The sequence below is a fragment of the Dermacentor variabilis genome, chromosome 11 (genome assembly GCF_050947875.1).
Source record: "Dermacentor variabilis isolate Ectoservices chromosome 11, ASM5094787v1, whole genome shotgun sequence".
NCBI classification, from domain to species: domain Eukaryota; kingdom Metazoa; phylum Arthropoda; class Arachnida; order Ixodida; family Ixodidae; genus Dermacentor; species Dermacentor variabilis.
In genome coordinates, this window is record NC_134578.1 from 24702501 (window position 1) to 24717438 (window position 14938).

At 48.6% G+C, this 14938-nt stretch overlaps 1 protein-coding gene across 2 annotated transcripts in view; it reads right to left on the bottom strand.

Annotated features, from left to right (window-relative positions):
* Positions 1 to 14938, bottom strand: part of LOC142563939 (uncharacterized) — a 112725-nt gene that overhangs the window by 83117 nt on the left and 14670 nt on the right. The window contains exon 1 of one of the 2 annotated variants that reach the window (XM_075674683.1): positions 7653 to 8019. The exons of the other annotated variant lie outside the window; for it this stretch is intronic. The gene's annotated coding sequence lies outside the window, so the exon portion shown is untranslated. Of the gene's footprint in view, positions 1 to 7652; positions 8020 to 14938 lie in introns of those variants that run through there. 2 annotated transcript variants of the gene reach the window in all.

Sequence of the window (14938 nt, forward strand, 5' to 3'; positions counted from 1 at the left end):
CGGTAGGGGCCTGGATGTGCTCGAAGCACCCTATTCGAGACACCCAGGCACCCTATCACTTAGTGATAGCACTGAAGCACTCTAGCACCCTAACCGAATCATCGAGGCACCCTATTTAGACCACGCACGCGCTCTGGGGCATCCTATCCCACTTTCCATCTTCCCTGTGTAGCTTCCAGCAGGGTAGTGGAGACGAAAAAGGAGAGAAAGAGGAGAAAGGAGAGAAAGGGGACAGATAACTCCACCTATAACTTAAGGATTTGATTTTTTTTACGAGAGCAGATTCGTGAGGCGACGTTCATTAATAGTGAGGTTACTTTACGATTAATTAAGAAAGTATTTCGGGGCCCCATTAAGTGGGGAAGAAAGTGTTAATACTTTTTTTCCAACGAGCAAAGGACTTTCCCGTTCAGTTTCCGAGCCTTCTATTCAGCTGCCAACTTCTTGAGACAACAAAGTAACCTTCATCGCTTTTTTGTTCTTTTTTTTGTTCAGTTCGATGCTGAATTTGTGAAGCGGTCTCTCTGCCGGGGTCGTCAGTATTAGAGCGATACTTAAGATGGCCGCTGCCCGCTTAGTTGTCTCGTTAAATATTCTGCGGTTTTACGAGCCAAAACCACGATATGATTATGAGGCACGCCGTAGTAAGGGACTATGGACTAATTTCGACCACCTGGGGCTCTTTAGCATGCACCCAATGCATGGTTCTTGCATTTCGCCCCCGTCTAAATGCAACCGCCGCCGCCGCCGGTACTTTATCCCAGGTACCCGCGGGCTTAGCAGGGCAATGTCAAATTGCCTGCGCCACCACGGTGTGTCTAGCTTTCTGTTTAGCCGTTTGCGGCGAGCAATGGGAGACATCCGAAGCGCACGCAGGAAGATGCACAGAATGACTGAGATGGACGTTTAAGAACTTTTACATTCTAGTAGGCGCTCAGAGTTCACCACACCAATCACTAGAGAGATGTGTGGCGCTAGTGCCCGCAGTGGGAGTTCCGAGTACGGTTGGTACGGTGGTTCATTCAGCTTGGGAATGATGGTCGATGCATCGATTTGCCTAAGCCTCGTCCCTATGGCTTTGAGCGGCTTTGTGGCTTTTCCACTTGATCATTTCTAACAAAATGTCGCCTTATGAATGAATCACCATCTAGTTGATGCGTATACGCATCAACTAGTTGTCTTCATGCGTTTAGAAAAATATGCTCAGTAGATATCTAGAGATCTAGAATCTAGAGAGATGAATCGTAATACACAAAGCCACAAGATCCTCCGAAAGCACTAGTACGAAGATTAGACGAATGCGTGTACTAACCTTCATTGTCACGGTAGCAGAAGGACAACAGTGCCAGAGTTCCCTGTAGTTATTTTAGCAGACAACTGTACGGGTAGGTATGTCTTGAGCCGAGTGAAAACTCGATAACAGCGACAATCCGGGGAAAACGGTCACCAGCAAAAAGTTAACGTACGTGTGCCAATATGCAAGCAACAATTACGACGCAAGAACCGGCTTACTTGGTCAAAAATATTGCTGCATACACAATTCAGCTCGAAGGTCGCCGGAGAATAAAAACATCTGTAAGCTCGCCGGCAGAATTATTGTGAAAGCAGTTGCTCTGCTCTTCTCCTTTTTTTTTTTCAACAGTGTAAGTCGCCCAAGAACTCTTTGCCTATAAATACCAACGCATTGTGCATTCCGAGAAAACAAATGTGACATACATGCAGCGTTGCATTTTACAGTGCCCCGCGGAATCGATTGTTTTATGTCACTGGTCATTAATCAGGTTGTTATGCTGTTTTGCCTGATGTTGCGTCAGTCGTCACATGTGGTCGTATTCGAATCTTTCATCACCAGAGCTGCTCAAACTGCCACTGCAACGCATTTTTTAACCAATTTAACTAAAACTTTTCGCATTATTCTCGTCATTGGTTGATTGACTGATTGATTAATTGCACCATTTGGTATTGATTGATAGATTGATCGATTTATAGACCGAACGAACGATTTATTCACTTAATAATATGAACAGCCAAATTCATTCAATGACTTATAGTAATTATGTAATTATGTATCGCTAACGTTTAATCAGCGATTGATTCCTTCAAAAATTAATTGACTGACCGATGACTGACTAGTTTGATTCCCTTACTTCTAATTTAATCATTTGAGTTATTTATTTATTGGCAGGCTGGCTGACTAGCTAATTCATTCATCAACTTACTGACTTATTTATTTATTTATTTATTTATTTATTTATTTATTTATTTATTTACTGACTGACGTACCGACTGATACGGTTCAGCGCCCAAAAGTATGGAGATGAGCTTTCGCTATATTTTTAACAATGCTAACTTTTTAACATCGACAAAAAACCATGGTACACCGGTGTATTTAGCATTCGCCTATATAGAACTGCGGCCGCCGCAGCCGATATTCGAACCCGGGACCTGCGCGAATAAGCGACCAACTTAGAGCCCTGGGAAGGTGTGTCCTTTCATGCCAAGACTGTTCTTCGACTACGGCGTTCAGAGCGCGAATGTTCGCGTATCTTTATTCTGCGCAATCGTGGGAAACTTTACCCGTTTGCGTTTTCTGTTTTTTTTTTCGAACAAAGCTCGTAAAATACCAGAGAACGTGCCTTTAGTATTTCTCTATTCACTAACTTTATTCCCACTCACGCGTATGCATAACGAACAAGATTATCATCATCATGATCAGCACCAGCCTATCTTTATGACGACTGCAGGACAAAGTCTTCCCTAAGCGATCTCTTATTACCTTTCTCTTACGCTAGCTGATTACAACTCGCGCCTGCAAATTTCCTCATTTCATCCCCCCCCCGCCTGATTTTCTGCTGCCTCCGACAGCGCTTCCCTGCCCTTGGCATCCATTCTGTAACTCTTATGGCACACCAGTTATCTACTCTACGCATGACATGGCCTGCCCAGCACCATTTCTTGTTCTCTTAATGTAATCTAGAATATTGGCTAATCGCATTTGCTCTCTCATCCATACCGCTCTCTCTTCCTGTCTCTTGACCTTAAGCCTATGGAATGGAATGGAATGGAAAAACTTTATTGCTCTATATCTCAGAGAGATTGGTGGTGGGCCGGTGTCTTCATGTCTTGAGTGACGCCTGACATTTTTCGTTCCATCGCTCTTCGCGTTGTCCTTAACTTCTCGAGCTTGTTCGTTAACCTGTAAGTTTCTGCCCCCCATCTTAGTGCCGGTAGGATGCAACTCATTTAAATGCGTAAGCAGTTCCATGTCTATCCAACGAGCAAGCCGTCCTTCCGTCCGTCTGTCACACAAGACGAATCGCTGTAAATTAATGTATAAAACAAAATAAATTCGAAAGGAAAACGTCAGCAGTGGTGAGTTTCGAACCTAGGACGCGCACATGCTCACAGTCAGACTCTCTTATCCACTGGGCTAAACAGTCACACTTGCAGAGGACCCACATATCTGAACCTTATGAATGTGTTGTACCAGTAGTAGCAAGTAAATCTCAAAGGAAAGCAGCTTCTATGAAGGCGTTGTTGAAATATTTGGTTGATGGTGAGATAAAAGCGATCTCTAGGAGAACATGTAGAGCTGACTTGGAACATTGTGTACATCAGGAAAATTCCGCTTTTGTGAAACTTAAATGCCAAACACGGCCACATCCCCGATGCGTTTCAGTGGCCGCAGGATGCGCCTTCTGCAGGGGCGTTCCTTCACCGACCGAAATTCCACCAATTTCTGAGCGCTCGTGCGCTTCACGTCGCGCATTTGCACATGCAGATAAACAGTCAATAATTTGATAAGGATAATAAGGAGTGATGAGTGGCTATAGGGGTCTATCACGGTTCATAATGGTTCGACGCGGAAGGACAATGTGGTTAAGGGCGATAAAGGGTTATGAGGGTCGGAGCGATTTTGATAAGGTTAATAAGCACCGATAATGGTCGGATCAACTTCGATAAGGTTGGTAAGGACCAATAAGAATCGATAAAGGTCGGATCATGACCGATTAGTTTGATGAAGAAAGATAAGGGTTGATAAGCATGGGATCAATTGCGATAAGGTCGATACCCACGGATAATGGCTGATAAGGCTCGGGTCGAATCCGTCAAGGTCGATAACAGCCGATAAGAGTTGATAGGGGTCGGATTTAGCCCGCTCAAGTTGATAATGGCAGATAAGCATTGAGAAGTGTTTATACTGGTAATATGGAAGTATGATATGATTGATAAGGACACCGGGTTGCGTGGAGATGAGCAAGCATCACAACGCTTACGCATGATAAAAAATGGCGAAGGACAAGGTCTGCGAGAGACGACATACACTGCGCTGACTTCCAACAATATTGTGTTCTGTTGCCACATCGTGTGTGTATATACAAGAGAGGGCATGCGCAGAAAATGAAAACAAGTCACAAGGAGTGTTCTAACAAGAAGCCATTGTACTAACAACATGGTCACTGGAGAAAAACGAATATTACGATTTCTGTCTGTTGAGATACATTACTTCACTAGGGGTCAGCGCGATAGAGGGGGCACTAACGCGCACACTACCCAGTTTTCTGATGAAATCAGCTTCTATAATTTCCCGGGTGAGCTTTCAGCTGTGTCTCGCTAAAACTTCCGTATCTTCAAAGAGGGGCACGCAGCCGCAGTCCCGGCAATGGATGCCCCAGTGGCCTTCAACAGTGTTATGGATGTTGTTATAGTGCTCTCTTAAACGATCGTTTAAGCACCTGCCCCTCTGTGCAACATGTTTACTGCCGCAAAACAGGGGAATTTGGTAAACCACATTCGCTGCGCATGTCACAAAACGTTTTCTGTGCCCGACAGAGCAACAACTCTGACGTGATTTAGGTGTGTTTACACGCTTACAGAGCCTTGCCAGCTTTTCCGGGGGCTGAGAAAACGACTGTGACTCCTGCACGCTGCCCAATTTTTTTAGCCTATGGGAGACATCATGCACATACGGTAGCATTGCAAACCTGCTTCTTTCAGCCGGCTGGTTCCTTGACTGAGCAGGCTCACCACGTTTTCTGCGCTTCAGAAGCTGTTCCGCTATGGCTGAAATTAAGGCCAAAGGTTAGCCAGCCCAAGAAAGGCGATCAACCTGTGCAGCAAGACTACGTTGCATCTCGTGTGAGCAAGATTTATTGAGGCTGTTTACGAGGCATAACTTTATAATACCTCGTTTAACGAGCTTTCGGTGTGCGCAGTTAAAGCGCAAGAGTGGCTTCTTACTTCTCGGTTCGAAGCACCGGAACACTTGTTTATTAGCAAGCCACAGCCTGAGATATAGAAAGCGCAAGGAATCATCAATGGGGACCTCGTAAGTTCTAGAGGCTGCAGCTGTTTCTTAAAGATCTCCAAGACTCCCGAAGCGGCAGGCTCGAAAGCGTGATCAGTGCAATCAATAAATACCAAGTGCTCGTCCACAAACCTGCACACTTTGCCAACAGGGGACGCGTCTAGGTGACCTTGAATATTGCGATCATGATGAGCTAGATAAATGTCACTTAGTGCAGGCTCCAGGCATGATCCTGTACAAACACCATTCCTTTGTAACCCGCCGTGGTTGCTCAGTGGCTATGGTGTTGGGCTGCTGAGCACGAGGTCGCGGGATCGAATCCCGGCCACGGCGGCCGCATTTCGATGGGGGCGAAATGCGAAAACACCCGTGTGCTTAGATTTAGGTGCACGTTAAAGAACCCCAGGTGGTCAAAATTTCCGGAGTCCTCCACTACGGCGTGCCTCATAATCAGAAAGTGGTTTTGGCACGTAAAACCCCAAATATTCATTCATTCATTCCTTTGTATCTAATTTCGTTAATTCCATGAGGTGAAAGTTGATTCCAAATAGAACGTCAGAAATCCAAGAAAGCGGCTAACAGAAACACCTGCTGCATTGTGAAAGCCAACTGATCCAAAGTAATCAATGCATTCTTCAGCAAACAGTAGCAACTTGTCATGCGGAAGTGAACAGTACAAATCTTAACGTCGGTCGAGAGCGTCTTGATTCCCTTTTCATTCTCTCTTATAAAAGTAATAACTTCACCAGAATCTCTAACGAGGAAAGGATCGTCAAGGATTACAAGGTTTACTTTTTCTTGCGAGAACAAGCCAACAGCTTTCTGCCAAGTCGCTGCTTCAGTTACGGTAACCCGCAGGAGGCAGTCAATCTTATGCGTCTTAGCTGAAAAGAAAATATCTAGGCTTGGCTTTTTAGTTTTTTTTTTTGACACTTTTGCTAGCTTTTGCTAGCTAACAGCGAAAGGATCATCAATGATTACAAGGTGAAATTACGTGAAATTGAAAGCAAAAAGAACTATGCACACCCCTTAGCCTTGAGAAGCTTTTGACAAGCTGACAAGAAAGCTGTTGGCTTCTTCTTGCAAGAGAAAGTAAACCTTGTAAGCCAAGAGTCTCAACGCGATCGCTTGCCCGCGAGCAGTTCATAACTCGAAGCGCCGCTCAGCGTCGTTCAATTAGACATTAATGCCTTTGCATTCACAACTCATAAGTACTTACGTGACCTCAATTTTGTTTTTAATCAGTTGTCGCAATCTCCAAGGTTGCTGAGCAGGACAATTTCATCTGCAAACTGGAGGTTGCTGAGATACTCACCACGGATCCTCACTCCCAAGCATTCCCAGCCTAATAGATTGAATACTCCTTCTAAGCATGCCGTGAATTGCATTGGAGATATTGTATCTCCTTGCCTGACCCGGTCTTGATGGTAATTTTTTTTTCACTTTTCTTGTGGAGAACCATGGTAGCGGTGGAATCTTGGTAGCCATTTCCAAAGTTATTCAAGTATGCCTGCTGTACTCCTTGATTACGCAATGCCTCCATGACTGCTGTTATCTCCATCCAATCAAATGTCTTTTCATAATCTCTAAAAGCCATGTAGACATGTTGATTGCACTCCGCAGATTTCTCAATTACCTGATTGATGAAATGGATGTGATCCATTGTAGAATACCCCTTCGTGAAGCCAGCCTGCTCTCTTCGGTAATTTAAGTCAAGCGTTGCCCTAATTCTATTGGAGATTAACTACGTGAACATTTGATACAATGCTTAAGGCACGCTAATAGGCCTATAATTCTTCAATTCTTCGACGTATCTCTTATGAATTACTATAATGTTGGCATTCGTCCAGCTCTCTGGTACACTTGAAGTCGTGAGGCATTGGGTATAAAGGCCTGCTTGCGGCTCTCTAACGAACAAGTTAAGTGACGAATAATTAGACGATCAGAATGCATGCCAAGGGAATGGAAAATCCGTGGAGGACGGCATAAAATGAAGCTCTGTGATGAAACGAGAAAAGTTGCACCCAAAGCTGACGCGAAACAGGGTCTATTGGAGATCGCTGGGAGGCGCGTTCGTTCTGCAGTGGGTGCGAATAATGATGATGGCAAGTATAATTAAGGGTGGCAATAACTGATGTCGACGACGGTGGTGGTAGGGTTCGTGGTGACGATGATGACGATGACGACAATGACAAAGCTCAGAATGAAGCAGATTTAGTTCGCGGCCCCATCGTCTGGCGAAAAATGGGCGACGCGGCCTGTTCGTTTCTCGTAGATATCGCTCGTAAAAGGCGCCGCCTCGCTGCTAACGAATAACCTCAGAGACCACCCACAGACCACTAACCTTTCTTTTCAGCGTTGAACGGTAGACACGCGCCGACGGTCCAGATCGCGCAGCAGGCGATAGAAGGCTGGTCGAGAAGTTGGAAGTTCAGTGCCTGCCTACGGCTCCACTCCTCTTGCAGCTGGCATATGCGGCTTTTATGCACGACGCATTCGAACAAGAAGCCAGCACCGACGGGCTGGCGAGCCACGGTTGCCCGACAGCGAAACGCGTCGTTCGCTGCTACTCAGTAGCACCTTCGTCCTCGGCGCTGCCGGTAAGCGAGCGTGTGAGGCCAGGTTCGACGTCGGGCCAACGTGTGTCGCCGGCAACGACGCACCGAATGCAGTGAGGGCGCAGTGCGATGCGCACTGCTAGAGGGGGGAGGAGGTTCCCGCCGTCTGGGCCCTTTGTCCCCAGCTTCGCTCTTATTACAGCTGTGCGCGAGCCCCGCCGACGCAACACGCGCGTGCTGCGTACAGCGATACGAAGAGCGAAATGCCCGGGTTGTTTGGTCTCCTTTTTTTTACTTCGTTTGTCTTTACAGTGACGCTGCCTGTGGCTAGGATCCTGTGGATCGCGTCCGCGCGTAGACCAACGGTTCTTCATAAGTGGGCCGATCCCGAAAATTGTGCAATACCGGGCCGACCCGCGGTGGAGGTGCGGCCGACGTTAAGCACGCCCCATACATGGGCCGATACCGAGGACAGTGTCACACCGGGCCGACCCGCGGCAGAGCTGCAGTTCTCCATTAAGGGCCCACATACAAAGCTTCACTGGTCATCCTTCTTCACAGAGTGGAAAGGAACTGAGTTTTCGTTGGCTTATACGGAACCTTCTCGTTTTTTGTTTCAGAAAATTGCCTGTGTCTGATAGGACAGTTGTAATCCTTGAACTGGACTACTCGAACAGGGACACGTTATGGGCACGAGAAATCAAAATGGTGTAATCGAATAACTAACAATATTGCAACAATTAAGTTTCGAACTAATAATCACTTTCACTGCACATGCCGCACTTTACAAACTGTAGCCAGTGAGTTCGAAATGCCTATACACTTGGAACGAATTCACAGGATGACTCCGATTTCACCCGTTTCGCGGGCGGCTTAGTGGCGGTGGCATTGCGCTGCTAAGCATGAGGTCGCGGGTTCAAATCCCGGTGGCACGCGCGTAAGGCGGCCGCGTTTCGATGGTGGCGAAACACAAAAAAAGAAAACTACGGTGACCCGTGCTTTGGAGGTGAGACGTTAAAGAGCCCCAGGTGGTCAAGATTAATCCTGAGTCGATCCCCCACTACGGCGTGCCTAATAATCAGGTCATCGTGACTTTCTCGTTTAATCTCTCTCGCTCTCTCTCTCTCTTTTCTCTGCAATGCTTAGGCGGGAGAGCACGAGCAGTCTGAACTTCAGTTGACGCCTAAGTACGTGTGTCATTTGTCGTTGTGATACCCAGTGACCGTAGTGGAGGCTCATTAAAGAGCGGCAACTACTCAGTGCCACATACTGTTGCGTTTCGCCTGCGACACGTGGTTTTGCCGGCGCGACTGCGGCGGGGCGGCAGACATTTTGACCCGATCGTCGTCGCCGCAACACTCATCGGCAGGTGTTTCCAGGCGCGACTGCGGCGATGCGACCGCAAGGGATCACCCTCGCATTCCAGTCATTGTGCCCGAAACAGGCGATGCCAAAGCAGGGATCATCCTCTCATTACAGTCATTGTGCCCGACCGGCAGCGCTACAACAGGGTGCTACGAGATCGTGCTCGACAGGGTGCTACGAGATCGTGCTCGACATGGTGCTACGGCAGCGCTTCGACAGTGTGCGTCACCATTAGCCCATTGTACATTCACGTGCTCGTCTTTTGAGGGGTTCCTTCTTGCCCTCAACTGCGAGAGTATAAAAACAGCTGCCCCCGGACGCCAAAAAGAGGGCTCCGATTTCTTCTGCTGAGTAAAGTGCTCTCCCGTCTCTCTACTTCGGTCAACCTGACCGCCAACTCTTTGCGATGTTAAAATAAACAAGTTGTTTTGTTGTTACCAGTCGACTCATGCTTTGCCGGGACCTTCGGATGCTTCCAGTTGTACCCCAGGCCGCCAGGCCAACGCTACCCTTGGGGCTTGCGACCCAGGTACAACCACGGGCGTCAGCGCCGAGTTCCCAACAGATCGTACCAGCGGTGCGATCCCAAACATCTGGTTGGCAGCGGTGAGATCACCTCCGACTTCAAACAACTGTCTGCCAGCGGTGAGATCGCGACAACGGAGGCCAGCAGCGAAGAGATGCAGTTGACTGTATGCTGAGCAGCTCAACGACGATCCGGGAGCAGTGCAACGAGCCCTGTGTGACGACTGGTTGCCTGCAGCGGAACGACTGCGCGGAATTCCTGCCTGCGAGGTTTGGTGAGTGCGGGACTTTCTTCTTCTGAGCTTTGCCAGGCTTTTGTTAGAGTCAGAAACAGAGCCGGTAATTGTGGTTGTCGTTGCTGCCGGGTTAGTTTGCGGCAAGACAATAGTAAGCAGTAGAGAAAGCAGCATTCAGAGCAGCCATGGATTTGAAGTCGTTGCGCAAACCGAAATTGTTGGAGCTTGCAAGAGAGTTGGGTCTGGATGTCTCAGACAAACTAAGAAAACCTGAACTGCTAAAGGCTATTCTGGAGTTAGAGGCTGAGGATGACGAGCTGTCGGAATGCCTTGAGACCATTGAAGAGAGGGAGACTGCAAAAAGAGAAGAGCGTGAACGTAAAGAACAGAAAGAAAAAGAAGAGCGTGAACGTAAAGAACAGAAAGAGCGAGAGCAACAAGAGCGTGACCGTCAACACGCTTTGGAAATGAAGCGTCTTGAGGTAGAGATGGAACGCGCTCGTAATGGAAGTCAGGCACACGGTGCAGGAGAACGAGTATTGTTCAAAATGACTGACCTGATGCGGCCGTTTAAGCTTGGAGAGGACATTGGTTTGTTCCTGGTTAACTTTGAGCGAACGTGCGAGAAGCAGGGGTTCTCTCGGGAAACGTGGCCACAGCGCTTGCTCACTTTGTTACCCGGCGAGGCGGCCGACGTAGTCGCTCGCTTGGATAGAGAGGAAGCAGAGGATTTCGACAAAGTAAAATCGAGTCTGCTAAAAAAGTACCGGCTGTCTGCGGAGGCGTTCCGTCGGAAGTTTCGGGAAAATGAGAAAGGCAGAAGTGAGTCATATACAGAGTTTGCGTATAGGCTTATGTCGAACATGCAGGAGTGGCTCAAAGAAGAGAAAGCGTTTGGTGACCACGATAAAGTTCTGCAGTGTTTCGGGCTAGAACAGTTTTATAGTCGGTTACCGGAGAACGTGCGATACTGGGTCTTGGATAGGCCAGACGTTTGTACGGTGGCTAAAGCCGCTGAGCTAGCCGAGGAGTTTGTGACGCGTCGGGCTCGCGGAGCTAAGGACGGTCAAAAGGGTGAATTTGGCTTGAAGTTTGAGAGGCCGAAGTTCACACCCATGAGAGTAAAGGGGGACACGCGTAGTGCGGATGCGAGTGAAAGCAGTCCGACCAGACGTAAAGAGACGGCGGCAGCCAAACGCAGAAAGCGGTTCGAGATGAGGCGAGCGGGCGTTTGTTATACGTGCCAGAAGCCGGGCCACTTTTCGGCGCAGTGTCCGGAAACAACACCAAAAGTTGTGTTTTTTTCAATAGGCAGCACTGACGAGAACATGAAGCTTCTCGAGCCTTACATGCGAGACCTCCTCGTGAACGGGAAAGAGTGCCGAGTGCTTCGCGATTCCGCAGCTACGATGGATGTAGTTCACCCGTCTTACGTAGAACCCCATATGTTCACGGGCGAGTGCGCGTGGATCAAGCAAGCCGTGGAAGCTCATAGCGTGTGTCTGCCGGTAGCAAAGGTGCTTATTGAAGGACCTTTCGGAACGCTTGAGACAGAGGCGGCAGTGTCATCTATGCTGCCACCCCAGTACCCGTACCTATTTTCAAACAGGTCCGATCACCTCCTGCGCGAGAAGGGGCTTTTGTTTGGTGAAGCTAGTGTTCAGGCCTTAACCAGATCGAAGGTTCGGGAGCTCGCTGCAAAGGCGGTAGTTGCGGGGCCGACGTTATCAAACAACGAAAAAGGGTCAGAGGCGCAGCAAGCTGATATTCAGAGCACGCCCGAACTGAATAAACTTGAGTCTGTAACGTTAAAGGCGCCAGATACTGGAGAGGAAATGCCCGACACGGGAAAGTTAGAAGAGCTATCTACTGATTTGCTCATCGCGCCTACGTCAGACGGACTTGATAGGTTGCTAAAAGTCAGCCGGTCGGCTTTGATAGCCGAGCAAAAAAAGGATGGCAGCCTGGAAAACGGGCGCTGCAATGTCAAAGAAGGTATCGCCAGGAAAACTGCGCGTTTTCTGGAAAGAGGTGGAGTCCTGTACCGGAAGTATCTAGACCGCCGAGGAGTGGAGTTCGATCAGCTGATCGTGCCTCAATGCTATCGTCAGGATCTGTTGCGCTTGTCACACGGGGGTTCGTGGTCCGGACACCTAGGAGTTAAGAAAACTAAGGACCGTCTCTTGCAAGAGTACTATTGGCCAGGGTGTTTTCGGGACGCAGACCATTTCGTGAGGACATGTGACACTTGTCAGCGGGTGGGCAAACCAGGGGACAAATCGAGGGCGCCGTTGAAATTGGTACCTATCATTACGGAGCCTTTTAGACGGCTCGTTATTGATACTGTGGGACCTCTGCCGGTAACAGCCACGGGGTACAGACACATTTTGACTGTGATCTGCCCAGCGACAAAGTTCCCTGAAGCAGTGCCGCTTAAAGAACTCAGCTCAGTTGAGATAGTTAATGCACTACTGTCCATATTTGCGCGAGTTGGTTTCCCTGCGGAAATCCAATCAGATCAGGGCACAGTGTTTACTAGCGCTTTGACGACAACTTTTCTCGAAAGGTGTGGGGTAAAGCTGCTACACAGCTCAGTGTACCACCCACAGTCGAATTCCGTTGAGAAGCTCCACTCCGTCATGAAGCGCGTGTTGAGAGCCTTGTGCTTTGAACATCGAACTGACTGGGAGCTGTGTCTGCCTGGGGTGATGTTTGCTTTAAGGACCGCGCCGCATGCGGCTACGGGGTTTTCGCCAGCTGAACTGGTGTACGGTCGCTCGCTTCGATCTCCGCTTCGCATGCTTCGAGAATCATGGGAAGGTAGGGGCGACGACCCAGTCGTGGTGGAGTACGTGCTTAAGCTCCTCGAACGCTTAAGAAGGGCACAGGAGTTGTCAGGTGAAGCAATGACAAAGGCCCAGCAGAGGGCCAAGGTTTATTATGATCGGACAGCCAGGGCCCGTCGTTTTGAGGTTGGCGATGAGGTCATGATATTGCGCACATCGCTAAACAACAAACTAGACGTGCAGTGGGAGGGCCCAGCACGAATTGTTCAGAAACTGTCGGACGTTAACTACGTGGTAAGTCTGCCAGGAAAGCGGAAAGCACAGCAAGTTTACCACTGTAATCTGCTCAAACCTTATAGACAAAGGGAAGCAGTGGTGTGCATGATGGTAAACGTTCCTGAAGAGCTTCCGGTCGAGCTTCCGGGACTAGGCTCAGTGACGAACAGGGAAGACACCGGTCAAGTCATTAGTGACCTTATCAGTAAAGCACCGCTGTCGCCCGAGCAGAAAACCGAACTACACCAGCTATTACAAGAGTTTCAAGGTCTGTTCTCTGAGAGGCCTGGTAGGACTTCTGTACTTACTCATGATATAGAACTTACCTCCCCAGAGCCAGTACGATCCAAGGCGTATCGGGTGTCACCCCGCCAGAGCGATATTATGAAGGCTGAGGTAAAGAAAATGCTACAGCTCGGTGTTATTGAGGCAGGTGAGAGTGATTATACCTCCCCTTTGATTTTAGTTGAGGTACCGGGCAAGGAACCTCGTCCTTGCGTCGACTACCGCAGGCTTAATTCCATCACTAAGGATCAAATTTATCCGATCCCTAACATCGAGGAGCGCCTTGAGAAAGTTAGTAGCGCTCAGTTTATTTCCACCCTAGATCTTGTCAGGGGTTATTGGCAGGTTCCACTTACAGAAGAGGCTAGTAGGTATGCGGCGTTCATTTCACCAATGGGAACATTCCGTCCTAAAGTGTTGAGTTTTGGTTTGAAGAACGCGCCATACTGTTTTTCAAGCCTCATGGATAAAGTGTTGCGGGGACAGCAAGAATTCGCTTTACCGTATCTAGACGACGTAGCGATATTCTCCGCATCCTGGTCTGAGCATATGACACACTTGCGGGCAGTGCTAACCCGCCTGCGCGAAGCGGGCTTGACAGTCAAGGCTCCTAAGTGCCAGTTAGCACAGGCCGAGGTTGTCTACCTCGGTCACGTGATTGGTCAGGGTCGTCGCCGCCCCTCTGAAATAAAAGTGGCCGCTGTGCGAGACTTTCCGCAACCGCGCACCAAGACCGATATTCGGTCGTTCTTGGGTGTCGCCGGCTACTATCAGAGGTACATCCCTAGGTACTCTGATATCGCGGCTCCCCTGACGGATGCTCTAAGAAAAACAGAGCCTCAAACAGTCGTCTGGGACGAGACAAAGGAAAGAGCTTTTAGCGCCCTAAAGAGTGCCCTAACAAGCCAGCCTGTGCTACGATCGCCAGACTATACAAAAGGGTTCATTGTTCAGTGCGATGCTAGTGAGCGAGGCATGGGCGTTGTACTGTGCCAACGGGAAAATGGAGAAGTAGAACACCCCGTCCTGTATGCTAGTCGTAAGCTGTCCAGTCGTGAGCAGGCGTATAGCGCCACCGAGAAAGAGTGTGCGTGTCTCGTGTGGGCCGTTCAGAAATTGTCATGCTATCTAGCCGGCTCGAGGTTTATCATTGAGACGGATCACTGCCCTCTCCAATGGCTGCAGACCATCTCTCCCAAAAATGGCCGCCTCCTGCGCTGGAGCCTCGCTTTACAACAATATTCCTTTGAGGTGCGTTACAAAAAGGGGAGTCTCAACGGTAACGCCGATGGCTTAAGTCGAAGCCCCTAACGTAGGAATCAGCCTCAAAATTGTTTGTTACTGATGTTTTTCTTCCTGAGGCAGGATTTTTTTTTTACATATTGCTTTTGTTTAGTGTTTCAAAGTGATGATATGCTTTCTAGTGCAATTTTTCAATTTGTGGACGCGTTCTGAGTGATGCTAGACTACTGTAAGGAACTAGGCAGTGGTATAAAAAGGGGAAAGAGCCTGGCAGGGCTTAGTGAGGGTTGTGCCGTGCTTGCTGACTGAGTGGTTGAGTTTCAGCGTAGTTCTAACGCTTGCCGGGAACGAGAACAA